Source organism: Corvus moneduloides, chromosome Z, assembly GCF_009650955.1.
Source record: "Corvus moneduloides isolate bCorMon1 chromosome Z, bCorMon1.pri, whole genome shotgun sequence".
NCBI lineage: Eukaryota > Metazoa > Chordata > Aves > Passeriformes > Corvidae > Corvus > Corvus moneduloides.
Genome location: NC_045511.1, coordinates 43,313,006 through 43,326,010, shown reverse-complemented (window position 1 = coordinate 43,326,010; position 13,005 = coordinate 43,313,006). Strand labels below are relative to the sequence as shown.

Here is a 13,005-nt window from a genome sequence, read left to right as displayed (position 1 = left end):
GTTGGATGTACCTGGGGAGGAAGTACATCTGAAGCAGGGCATAACATTTCTCTCATCAATCAAGAAGATGAACAAAAGCTTGAGCATCATCATCAATCTGGACTAGCCAGGCATGGTTCAATTGATTAGAATTTTTCCTCTTTGTAGCTCTACCAACAATCATACTCAGTAACATTATGGGATCAAACATTTTGGAGTTTTAGAATCAAAAAGTGTGTTAGAGAAGTGAATGAAGTTCTCTTAAAGCCAGAATAAAATTCAGCAAATGGTTTAAGCTAAAGAAAGGCAATGTGGGAATCTGGGGAGTAAAAGAAAAAAAGCATCACAAATACTGAAGCATATGCTGTCATACTTAAAAAAAAAAAAAAAAAAGGAGAAATATTGGAAGGAATGGGTTAAAAGTAGAAAACTGGTAGGAGGATTGAAAATATGCTCCAGTGACCTTTCAGCTGGAAATAACCCTTGATAAATCTGTGTGAAGAGCAGACTGGTGATTCTCTAGCAAGGACCAAGTTTAATGGTGTCTGCGTCTCTGCTTGTGCATCCCTTCCCGACTGCTGCTTCGGGGATCCCCCAGTTATCAAGGTAACAGAAATAAGTTTAATCTTTGTGTTTCAGCCATGGGTTTGTGGTTCTCCCAGCTGCCTTCCTGTGCCAACTCAGAATCACCAGAGAAGAAAGGCTCTGTTATTCATACTGCACTTCAAACCAAATCTCTGATCTGTTTTGAGTTTGTTCTGGCACAGACATGCTTACTGATGTTTACTAGTTGCTGAAATGAGGACTGATACTCTAAAGGAATGTTTCAAGATTATGAGGTGGTAATTACTGCTACATCTTCTCTGGCTTTACAAAGAAGAACCTCAAAATGTCTTATGAGTAACGTAATGTAGGTTCAAACTGATTATTAAAACCTAGTTGATCCTCTAAGGCCCCCAAGAACAGAGAAAAACACTGCCTCTGATACTGGGAGACAGGTATTAGTACAGAATGTTGAGATGCATTTTACTGTGGCAGTTTGGTTTTACTATAGCAAACAAAATCTTTTTTTAATACATTTTATGTTTTGTGTTTACTAGTTTAATACCTGCCTTTCTAAAGCTGGCTTATCCCCTGAGGTATTCAACCTAGGCTAGGTCCTCACAATGTGGGCTAAAAATTCCTGGAAAAAAGTCCCTAGATGCTGCAGTTATTTAGACAGTGGGGTTTTTTTCTTGACTCAGTATGAGCATGCTTTTTTGAGGCACTATTTATTTTTTTGCCAAACCAGACTTTATTTATTTCTATTCTTCAAGAAATGAAACTTTTCCCATTAATACATATGACCTGTTTTTGGGGGTGGGTTCTGGGTTCATTTTTCGGTTGTGGTTTAATTTTTTTTTCCTGTTGCTGTTTATAGAATTACCTTTTACAGATGGTTATCATAAGGAGTTTTCAATGGTGCAATATCAGGAAAGCTTTTGACTGATAACACCTTTTAAAAGATTTTTATTGGCCATTTCATTGAGGCAATTGAAGTCGATAGTAAAGTTTATTGGTGTTATTATATTGGTGGAAATGCTGGAAGCTTGTCCAAAGTTTCCTTTATTTCTTGTATGGTTTATAGCTGATGTTTAGATGCACTAAAAGGTCATCATCATCGTGAATTTGGTTTTTTGAAGCAGCTTCTTAGAATGGACTCATTTTCATATCTTGTAGTTTTGTTTTGTTTTGAGGTTTTTGTTTTGTTTTTTGTTGTTTTGGTTTTTGATTTGGTTTGTTGTTTTTTGAGGTGTTTTTCCAAGCACTGTTTTTATTTCATGTAATGGCCACAGGTACCTTTAGGCTGTAGGTCTGGATATATTGTGGAGACTTCAGCTTCTGTGCTGACATTTGACCAGTACAGTTTCCTCTTTTGTCTTCTCAATTTTCAAAGTGTTTTTTGATGTGTTTTTCACAAATGAGACTTTTGAATTTAGCAACACATAGATCACAGCTAAATACCGAATATAATATTTTTAGGGATTATTTACTTTAAAAGCTTTGTATCAAATGATTCGTCTAAATCCAGGTGCTTTTTCAACTTCCAACAAGTTAAGAAGGTTTTTTTAATCTCAAGATGTAAGAGAAAGTACATTAGTCCCAGAATACCCATTATAAGTAGTCACAGCTATCAAGTAACTCCACTGATGCTAAGAGGAATTTTGTTATGTCACTCAAGCAGGCAAATTTAGATGCCTTATTCAAAACAATAAAGATTTGAGGGGCACATTCTCTAATATTTAATTTTAAAACAACTTCGTTAAAAAAACAGAGACAGGAAAGATAAGAGGATCTTTTTGCTCCATGTGATTTTTTCTGCTGAGATTGTAATAATATTGCCTAAAAGTACAGCTTGGGATTGGAGACTCTGAAGCCCCATGGGGCTGGCTTGCACTCTTTGAATGATACAAAGAATATTGATGACTTTTTCACCTCTACAGTATGTTTTAAAGAAGGAAAGCATGTGGGTGTAGATTTATCTATATGACTAACTCCTTGCTGCAGGGAACACTTTCAGTTTCAGGATATATTTCTCGTGGTAAGTTTAAGACTTACTTATTAGCAGCATCATTCTCTGTTAATATTACACCAAAACAAGTTATAGAACAACTGTTACGGTATATTTTGTCACTCAAGCAGGCAAGTTTAGATGCCTTATTCAAAACAGCAAGGATCTGGGGGGGAACATTTTCTTAATATAAATATCAGCAGCTTCCCTTTTGCCAGAATAAACAAACTCAAACAACTGTCGATTGTTTTTTCCCTCAGAGGACCCAGAAGGCTGAATGGCAATTAATATAAAAGCTCCCCAGAGTGCTCCCTGTGAATGGGGCTCTCCAAATACAGACCAGCACACAAAACTTGTCTGTTGGGGAAAATGAAACAGGAAAGCCTTATAAATATGATTGCCTGACAAAAGATTTTGGGAATATGAAAACTACAGGCGACATCGAAATGAAAGCCACTTTTGAAATACCAAGTCTTAGTTACTGAACAACTGGAAAACAATGGTATGGCCAACTGAAGGGAATCCCCTCTTGATTGAACAATACCCTCTGCTTGCAGGCAGGTCCAAGGGTCAGAGCAGACCCTACTAGCTCAGCAGAAGGGGTCCAAAGAGTAGTTTTTAGAAGTTAAGATGTAACACTCTATGGTAATATAAGAACTCTTATAGGCTGTATGTAAATGCTATAGGATTTGTATCTTGTATTAGATCGGTTAGTGACAATTAGAATATTCAGTACGGAAGATGATTTATTGTATTGTAACCAGGACTTCAGACATTCCATTCCATTCCACTCTTACACACTCTTACTACTTCTTCTTCACTCTCATTCCTCTCGCTCTCTCTCTCTCTAACCCGCTTACTCTCTTGCTCTCTTGGGCCTGCTCAGAGCTGCCAGCTGCAGCTCTGAGCAGTGCCCCTGTGCCCACGCCCTTTGCAATAAACCCCATGTTCCAAGATCTGACTATAGAGATCTCTCGTCACCGTCCCCGTCGCCATCCGTCTCCAACCGTCTACGCCCGGTCCAGACTGACCCCTCAGCTCCCTACAGTCTGGCGCCCATCGTGATTGCCGAACCCACACCCAGCACCTGCAGTCTGGCACACAACGTGATTGAAGGCCCGATTCAGCTTTCTCCATCTGTGGGAGACTTCTCCATGGATGGTAACTAAAAGACCAGTTATAGCCACCTAGAACGTGTCGTGAGCACGGCATACCGTTGCTGCGCATCGTAAAAGCCAGAGCTCTCTAATTCTGCTGAGGCACCCCTTGAACACGGGGATTACCTGGAGCTCTTGGAGGGAATTGCCTGGCAGTCCTCGAGCACAGGCAGCCACTGCTGCGCAGCGGCTCCCTGGAGCTCTTTGAGGAAGTTTGCGTGGCACCCCTCGAGCACAGACACGCTGCTAAGCAGTGCTGACTGGAGCTCTAAGGAGGGACCCTGCCGCGCACCCCGAGCACAGGCGAGTAGTGCTCAGCACCGCCCGCACGGGAGCTCTCAGTGTCAACCCACCTGTGAGGTCCTGAGCACGGGAAGCCGTTGCCAAGCAACGCCTAAAACCGGAGCTCTGAGAAAGGACCCAAAAGCAGCGTCCTGAGCGCCGAGTGGAGTACCCGGCCAGTGCCCCACGACGGACCTCTGACTAAGGACACTGCTCCTGCGACATCATCTAAGTGAGTATCATACTGGTCTAATAATGGGACAAATTCACTCTGCCCACGACAGAGATCTCTATAAGCAACTTAAGCATTTACTTATAAGCTCTGGTTCAAGACAATTACCTAAACAGGAGCTAAAAAACCTCTTAGAATGGACTCTGATTAATTTCCCAAATGCTGACCGTTCAGCAGTCTACACCAGAGACTTTTGGGACTCAGTGGGAATCAAATTATTTAATGCCATATCACGCTGGGACAAGAGTACCGCAGAACTCATCCCGGCTTGTGCAGCGTTAATGGAACTATTCGCCGCGCCCCCCCCACCGCCGCGCAGCTCCGCCCCGCCTCCTCGCCCGCCGCCACCTCAGTCGGCCGTGACGGAGTCATGGAGCGAGTCCCCTGCGGCCCCACCGCCTCCTCGCCCGCCGCCACCTCAATCGGCCGTGCCGGAGTCACAGAGCCAGTCCCCCGCGGCCCCGCCGCCTCCTCGCCCACCGCCACCAAGATCGGCTGCGCCACTCCCGAGCTCTGCCCTGCCACTGCCGAGCTCTGCCGTGCCATCACCGCCCCTGCCGGGTCCCATCCCTGTGCCGCAGCCGCCCCTGCCGGGGTTCCCTGACACCGCACAGCCGTATCCCTCCGCCGCCCAGCCGTATCCCTCCGCGCAGCGCAGCCTCGCCTCAGAAGCCGCGAACAGGGGGGGAACGGAGGGCAACGATGCAGCTCCAGTGGCAGGGGAGACGGAGAGCCCCTCTGCCGGATCTGATGCTTTAAATCTAACACAAGTAAACCCAGAAAAGCAGCCAGATTTGTTTGCAATGAGCCCCAGAGTCCCGCCAGCAAGCGACGGGGATCTTGCAACCCAGAAAGAGAAAACGAGTTCTGAGAGTTTGTTAGCGCTACCTTCTGAATCAAAAAATCCTCCAAAGTGCTCAGATTATTCTCAATTAACAGATTGCCATGAAATAAAACCCCAAATCTATAAAGATGAAAGTCTTAGTCTATTAACTAAGCCTGTGATAGCTAGCCAACAGCCTGACAGTCCTAAAACGTGGGTTCCCATCCCCACTCTCGAAATTAAAGAACTAAGAAGGGCTGTAAGATACAGTGGCATTTGCTCACCATATCTTAAGCAACTGCTAAAAAGTACCCTAAAAGGAATACATCAAACTTTAAAACGCATTTTAAATCAACAGAAAAGGGGAAAAGCCCAGGCTACACCTCAAAGAAGGTTGAATAAAGCCTTGTATGTTTTTAATTTCTTGAACAGTTCTGCAGAAGAGCCTGACACCCTCATTTTCAGACATTTCTTAAACAACAAAAAAGCAAAACTGAAAGAGCACCCCCCAGTTTTAATTAAGAATTTAGCATCAGGAAAAATAGAAAGACCATATGATCTTATAATGTGGGGAAAGGGATTTGCATGTCTCTCCACAGGTGAAGGAACCAAGTGGATTCCAGAAAAGAACGTGAAGCTGTACCACACATCAAAGCCCGTTGTCGGTTCCACTTCAGCCAGTGACCCCGCGAGTGGAAGCTGAGAAGCGACACCCAAATGTGAACTTGGCAGAACCACTGAGAGAAGATTGTCTGCCAGAAACGGCTCAAGAAAAGAATGGAGTTTTAGTATTATTTGTGTAGATGCATGTTGCTTTTAACCTTTTGGTTTTGTTTTTGCAGTGAAGCTTTACCTGTAAATCAACCAAAGACAAATGTCTGAGTTGCTTTAGCCAAATCTGCAGGCTCCGATACCATCTGTCTATCTGACACAAGCCCTGACAAACCTTTCTCAACTTACTGAGTGCCTTTTCCAGAAGGTTTTGGTAATGTTACTCTTGGTAAATATTAGCCATATGATAATCATCACATTTCTCCAACTCCCAGCCATAGACACCAAACTTACATTGATTATCTTTTATTAGCACATGGGCAAGGCTGTGAAAATTTTGAAGGATTATGCTGTATGAACTTATCCGATCATTCTGTTTCCATTCACAAACAGTTACAAAACCTAAGGGACCTAGCTAACCAAATTACAACAGATGACCCGTCTTGACTAGACAGTTTGTTTGATGGTTGGAGCTTTGCACCTTGGCTAAGGGAACTCTGTAAAATAGGCTTGATTATTCTAGTAGTAATAATTATAGTTTTAGTAGCAGTACCTTGTATACTTCAGTGTGTGCAAAAAATGACGAGTAGGACTATGTCTAATATCTTATTTGTTCATCAGAAAGGGGGAGATGTTAGGGAAGATGAAACAGGAAAGCCTTATAAATATGATTGCCTGACAAAAGATTTTGGGAATATGAAAACTACAGGCGACATCGAAATGAAAGCCACTTTTGAAATACCAAGTCTTAGTTACTGAACAACTGGAAAACAATGGTATGGCCAACTGAAGGGAATCCCCTCTTGATTGAACAATACCCTCTGCTTGCAGGCAGGTCCAAGGGTCAGAGCAGACCCTACTAGCTCAGCAGAAGGGGTCCAAAGAGTAGTTTTTAGAAGTTAAGATGTAACACTCTATGGTAATATAAGAACTCTTATAGGCTGTATGTAAATGCTATAGGATTTGTATCTTGTATTAGATCGGTTAGTGACAATTAGAATATTCAGTACGGAAGATGATTTATTGTATTGTAACCAATACTTCACCATTCCATTCCATTCCACTCTTACACACTCTTACTACTTCTTCTTCACTCTCATTCCTCTCGCTCTCTCTCTCTCTTACCCGCTTACTCTCTTGCTCTCTTGGGCCTGCTCAGAGCTGCCAGCTGCAGCTCTGAGCAGTGCCCCTGTGCCCACGCCCTTTGCAATAAACCGCATGTCCCAAGATCTGCTTATAGAGATCTCGTCACTGTCTTCGTCTACGCCCGGTCCAGACTGAACCCCAAAGCTCCTTACACTTGTCTCTGAGGACACTCTCTGTTAGGTAACAAAAACACTTGGGGTACTGAGGGTCTGGCAATATTGTGGACAGAAAGTTTTCTTTTCCTGCATTTGCATTCCTGCACAACTCTGCAGTTCTGACAAAGAAATAATATCTGGTACTGACTTGTAAATCAGAACAGAAAAGTGATCTATGCTGAAAACAAGCTTTCAGAGAGGGTGTATCATCAAAGCAGGCATTTCATTTCACCATTCACAGAACTACATAAACACAAAATGGGTAAGGTTGGAAGGCACGACAGAGAGTTATCTGGTCCAACCTCTCTGCTCAAGCAGGGTCATCCTAAAGCACATGGCACAGGATTGTGAATATCTCCAATGAGGGAGACTCAACACCCTCTCTGGGCAACCTGTTCCAGTGTGCCATCATCCACACAGTAAAGTTCTTCCTCATATTCAGGTGGAACTTCTGTTCAGAAATATCAGTTTCTGCCTGTTGTACCTTGTCCCATTGCTTGGCACCACTGAGAAGAGCCTGGCTCCATCCCCTTGACCTCAGTGCTGGGGAAGGTTATGGAGCAGATCATCTGGAGTGTGATCATGCAGCACACACACAGGACAGCAAAGGGATCTGGCCTAGCCAGCATAGATTTAGAAAAGGCAGGTCCTGCTTCACCAACCTGATCTCCTTTTATGACCAACTGACCCACCTTGAGGATGAGGGAAAGTCTGTGGATGTGTACTTAAGCAAAGCATTTGATACTGTCTCCCATGGCATTTTCCTGGAAAAGCTGGCAGCCCATGACTTGGATAAGTGCACCCTTTAATTGACAAGGGTGGTCAGTCAAAGGTTGAACTTGATGATCTTAAAGGTCCTTTCCAACCTCAGTATTTCTGTGATTCTGTGACACCCTCCTTCTAGATACTTAAAAATATTGATAAGGTCCCCTCCCAGTTGTCTCTTCTTGAGGCTGAATAGGCCCAGCTCCCTCAGCCTTTCCTCATAAGAGAGATGCTCCAGTCCCTCAATCATCTTTGTCACCCTCTGCTGGACCAGCTCCAGGAGCTCCATGTCTGTCTTGTGCTGAGGTACCCAGAACTGGACACAGCACTCCAAATGCAGCATTACCAGGGCTGAGTAGAGAGGCAGGATCACCTCCCTCAACCTGCTGGCAATGCTCTTCCTAAGGCACCCCAGGATGTCATTGGCCTTGGTCACCAAGGCACTGCTGGCTCATGGAGAGCTTGTTGTCCACCAGCACCCGCAGCTCCTCCACTGAGCTGCTTTCCAGCTGGTCACCCCCAGCCTGTGCTGGTTCCTGGGGCTGTTCCTCCCCAGGTGCAGGACCCTGCATTCACCTTTTTTGAACCCTCATTTCTGACTGAAGAATGGCACCAAGGTCTGTCTCTTCAGCTAGCATAACAATCAGGAACTGAAGTGAACAAAACTGCACATATAATCAGCACTTTGCTGAAAATTATTTCATTGTCTTTGATTGCTTTAACTAAAATAATTCCTCTTTCTCACACATATCAGCTTTTAGTGATAAATATATTTTTAGTGATTTGTAAAATCATTATTTAATGTAATTTCTGATATTTGAGAAGGAACTTCCAACTAAAATAGTACCTTAGCCGTTAGATTTTTTTAAAGTTGTGTTTAAAAAAAATCTCTAGCTTCTGGATTTTTCACCCACTTACCAAAATATTTTTTATCTTCCACTCTGTAACCTATTAAATTATCTTTATCATGGAAGAACTTGAGTGAGAACTAGAAGACTAATTTTCTGACTGTCTTTTTTAAAAAAAGGTGAAAAAGAAATACCTAACCTTTTACAAGACATATTGAAAAAAATTAATATCTATTCCTTTAGAACTGAGAGTCTCCAAGCTATTATTTTTTCCCCAAGGTCAAGGTTTTTGTTATTCTTACCAAAAGTAGTGGAGAATATAGAAACAGAAAAAAAAAAAAAAATTCACAGAGCACCTCTCTCTATCATTTGGCTTATGTTACCTGACTGAAAAATACATAATCATAATACCAAAATTAATACTAATAATAATACTACTAACAATAACAACAACAACAACAATAATAATAATAATAAATGAAAGCAAATTAAAAAGAGGTTAAAAATTAAAATTACTCTTGTATTTTAAAAAAATTATTACAAATATTAAAATCTGTTCTGCTTCAAATAGCACAAAATTGCAAAACAATTTCTACTTTCAAGTTTCTACATGGCAGTTAATTTTTTCCTTTTTCAATCAACTCTTTCATTTAAGCACTAGGAAGTAAATTTCAGGGAATAGTCTGTAATAAATGGGCAGCTAAGGAAAACAGATATATTAAGATACAGCAAAGTTCTACCATCTGGTAACTGATCCCCAAATAAAATATCATGCACAAATGTCACTACTGTTGTTTTACATTGAGGATCTTGGGGGTTTTAGGCAATTTCACTGAAGTAAAAGCTTTCAGAGAGTACTTTAGCTCTAGACCTTATCCAGATCAGATAGAACCTCTGAAAATAGTCTATGCATCATGCAAATATTGTACTTTATTGCTTTCTTTTCACTACAATATTTTTGGGGTGTGAGGGGGATGGGTAGTGGTGTTGCTATATTTAACAAGTTATCCAGATATCTAATTCCATACCTGCAATTGACTTGATAGTCTCATTTGTTGTAAGATGCCGCAACTGACTAAACTTATGTTACCTAGACCACAACCACCTAAACTTAAGCATAAGACTTGGCAAGTGTTTCTACCTTCATGTACTTGAGTAAAGAACACTATAACATTTACTAAGGTTTTTGTTGATGAGAAAGGTGACACCATGTACCTGTATGTGAAAGGAAGGAAGGTTGTATGATAATTTTGGGAGGTTTAAACATGTCTGTACATTTCCAGCAGCAAGTTTTACTGTAGGAAGGAATTCCTCTTTCATTGTCTCAAATTCTGTGGTATGGAAAACATTTAGTTCTTTTTTTTTTTTAATCTTCATTAAAAAGACATTTATGCTCCCAGCAATAGTAATGAAAAATAGAAAGAAAAAAAGACAGGACTTATTTGCAGTGTCCTTTTCTGCTCTTTGCTTGTGGAAAGGGTACATTGTATAACAATGCACACGCTAAATGATAAATTGTTCAGCAAATAAACACTGCCCTCTGTGGGAGAAAAAGGTCCCTCATCTGCTACAACTTTCTACAAGTTTTTCAAAGTGACACCATATATAGTGTCAAAATATTATCCCTGGCATGCTTATAAGAAGAAATGAGCATTCTTTTAGTGTAAAACTTCTGGCCTCATCTAAAACTATATGGCAAAGTTAATTATGGGTAATATCAGGAAGCAAAAGACAAAAAGGATAAAGGACTTTCTTTGATTTAAAAGGCATGTTCTGAGAGAAGATTACACTGCAGCTCCAGCAACATAACCCTCTTATTTCCAGCCATGGCAAAATGGAAATTTTCTGAGTGTTAACTTTTCCTGAATCTCAGCAAGACAGGGATTTTACACTAATTTTTTGTCTTCCCTTTTATCCCCACTACCCAAAGAAGAAATTTCTATAGTGATCTACACTGCAATATATTGGTGTCAGCTCTGATACACTCTTCTCACCAAGAAAAGCACAACAGAAGAAGGAAAATTTAGCAAGACATAACAAGAGCCAGCAAGCTAACTCCTCGGTGCTCTAGAGGCCATAGGCTGTTTTTAGCAACAGCCAGAGAATCTGAAATTACCAATCTCCCTGTGTTCTAAACTAGTTTCAGTATGCATTGTTTTTCAGTAGAAAGAAGGTAATCATACAGTTTTTCTACCCATATTCTATGACAAGACACACACTTAAGGTTGAATCAAGGAAAAATATTTCTTACCACTGTGTAGCATGTGCTTTGGTTTGCAGAAGGCAAGGTCATGGCCTTGCTGTCTCCACCATTCTTGCCTTCAACCCACCTGAAACAATAGGGGCAATAGGTCAAAAGAGCATGCAGAGGTCCTGAAATGTCTCAGAGGGAATGTCATGTATTAATGCCATATGGCACCACTGCCCTGTTCACCAGGGAATGTCAGTCAGCAGGAATCTGAAGGCATATTTGCAAATAACTGTTACATTTTTACTGCCATTCAGGTGATACAGAACTTTTTTTAAAAAGTCAGCAAAGCCTGCCCACATATTTTAGGTGTATATCTACATGAATCTTCTATGATGGTTATGAAGCATGATACGTTTATAACTAAGAAAGCTGACAGAAAGGACAGGCACAGGCAGACTAACATGAAAGAAAGTATGCTTCAGACCTTCACAGCACTTGTGAGCCCAAATCAGGAGCCCTTCATCCAGTTTTATGTCCCCAGGAAACAGAAAGACACTGCTACACTGAAGTGAGTCTAGCAGAGGGTTCCCTAAGGCAGCCAGGGCTGGTAGCACACAACAAACAAGGTGGGACTGAACAGTATAACTGACCTGCATAAGGCAGCTGCTGAGGAATCTAAATATTAACTTCAACTACCTAATATATGGTGAGTTACAGAGAAAATTGGCCACACACTTTTTGGAGGTACGGAACAGAAGGATAAAGAGCAACAAGCACAAGTTATAGCACAAGAATTAAGGGGCTATAGGTAAATAGATACAAGGAACTAACTCTTCAGGGTAAACAAAGACTGGAGCTGAACATAAAGGCTGTGGGATCTCCATCATGGGAGACATTGAAAAACTTAATTGAGGTTCTCCTCAGTCTAAATCAGTCCATTACTGCGAATCACCATTGACATTCCTGAAAAAAATGGCCCAAGTAAGAAAAGGTCTTTCTGAAACTGCACAATTAAAAAAATAATGTGTTTACAGTATAAAGAAATTTCCACAAGAAGATGGTATTCCTGAAAAACTACAGCTTCTTTGACCTCCTAGGTTAAATAACATGGTCTCCTGGTCTCCTTTTCTTAATTACATACTTTTGCCATTTTGCACAAGATGCAGAACCAGTGTTTCAGATAGTTTTCAAATAACACCATTTGGATGTGTTTGCTCCTAATGTTACAAAAAGTGCATTTCCATGAGAAGGAGCTTTAAAGTAAGGTCTTAGAAGTTTTCCAAATTAATAAAAGGTCTCCTGACAGCTTGCTTCTTTCCAAGCATGTTTTCTCACAAGTGTTAGTAGTATTCATTTTAGCAGCACACTACTGTAGACTACTCTTCCCATGCATCAGGTTGCGCTTTCCAAGACAAAAGTGTGTGAACAAGCCATACAGTGCATAAACACTGAATCTGTGCAAAAAACCACCAGACACACCAAACACATGCTGTAGAAACATCCTTAAGTTAGAAGGACAAAATTCCTTCTGCTCTGGAAACTATGTGTTTGAATTTTCTTTGTTATAGCTTTTTATGGCATAAATATTATAAATAAAATAATTTTTTGGGGTTTTTTTAAAGAAATGAAATTAAATGAAATGAATAATTTTTTTTTTTTTTTTTTTTTTAAACCAGGCAGCTAGCCAAAATTTTAATATTAAGTTCACTTACTTTTCTTCTGGATCTTTGTGACCTGGACATGGGCGTAATGACAGCTGTTAAGGAAATTTTCCTGTCTGGCAGTCACTCTCCCACCACCTGAGCTGGGACCAAGGCCCTTTCCCAGCTACACCCCCCACACTCACGCAGTCACACCAGGTTTCCTTATTGCATTGACCCCAGGTTTCCCATCCCAGAGCAAGAACCTGTTGGTGAATTAACTAAATAACAAACTAACAGCTCGAGCTGGTGCCTCTGAGGAGGGACCCAGAACAAAGGAATTCCTACGCTTTTATCCCCTCACCAGTCTGAGTGTGGGAAGGTCTGGGATCATCAGCTCCTGCCGTGTCTCAGTGTCCGGTCCCCTGGCTGGGCCACAGGTCCCTGGGCCCTTGTTGTGCCGAG

At 41.4% G+C, this 13,005-nt stretch overlaps 1 long non-coding RNA gene across 3 annotated transcripts in view; it reads left to right on the top strand.

The window, feature by feature from the left end:
• Nucleotides 1-487: 487 nt before the first annotated feature.
• Nucleotides 488-13,005, top strand: part of LOC116438256 — an 85,743-nt gene continuing 73,225 nt past the window's right edge. For all 3 annotated transcript variants that reach the window (XR_004237657.1, XR_004237656.1, XR_004237658.1), the window contains exon 1: nt 488-585. This is a non-coding gene — a long non-coding RNA (uncharacterized LOC116438256). The remainder of the gene's footprint in view (nt 586-13,005) is intronic.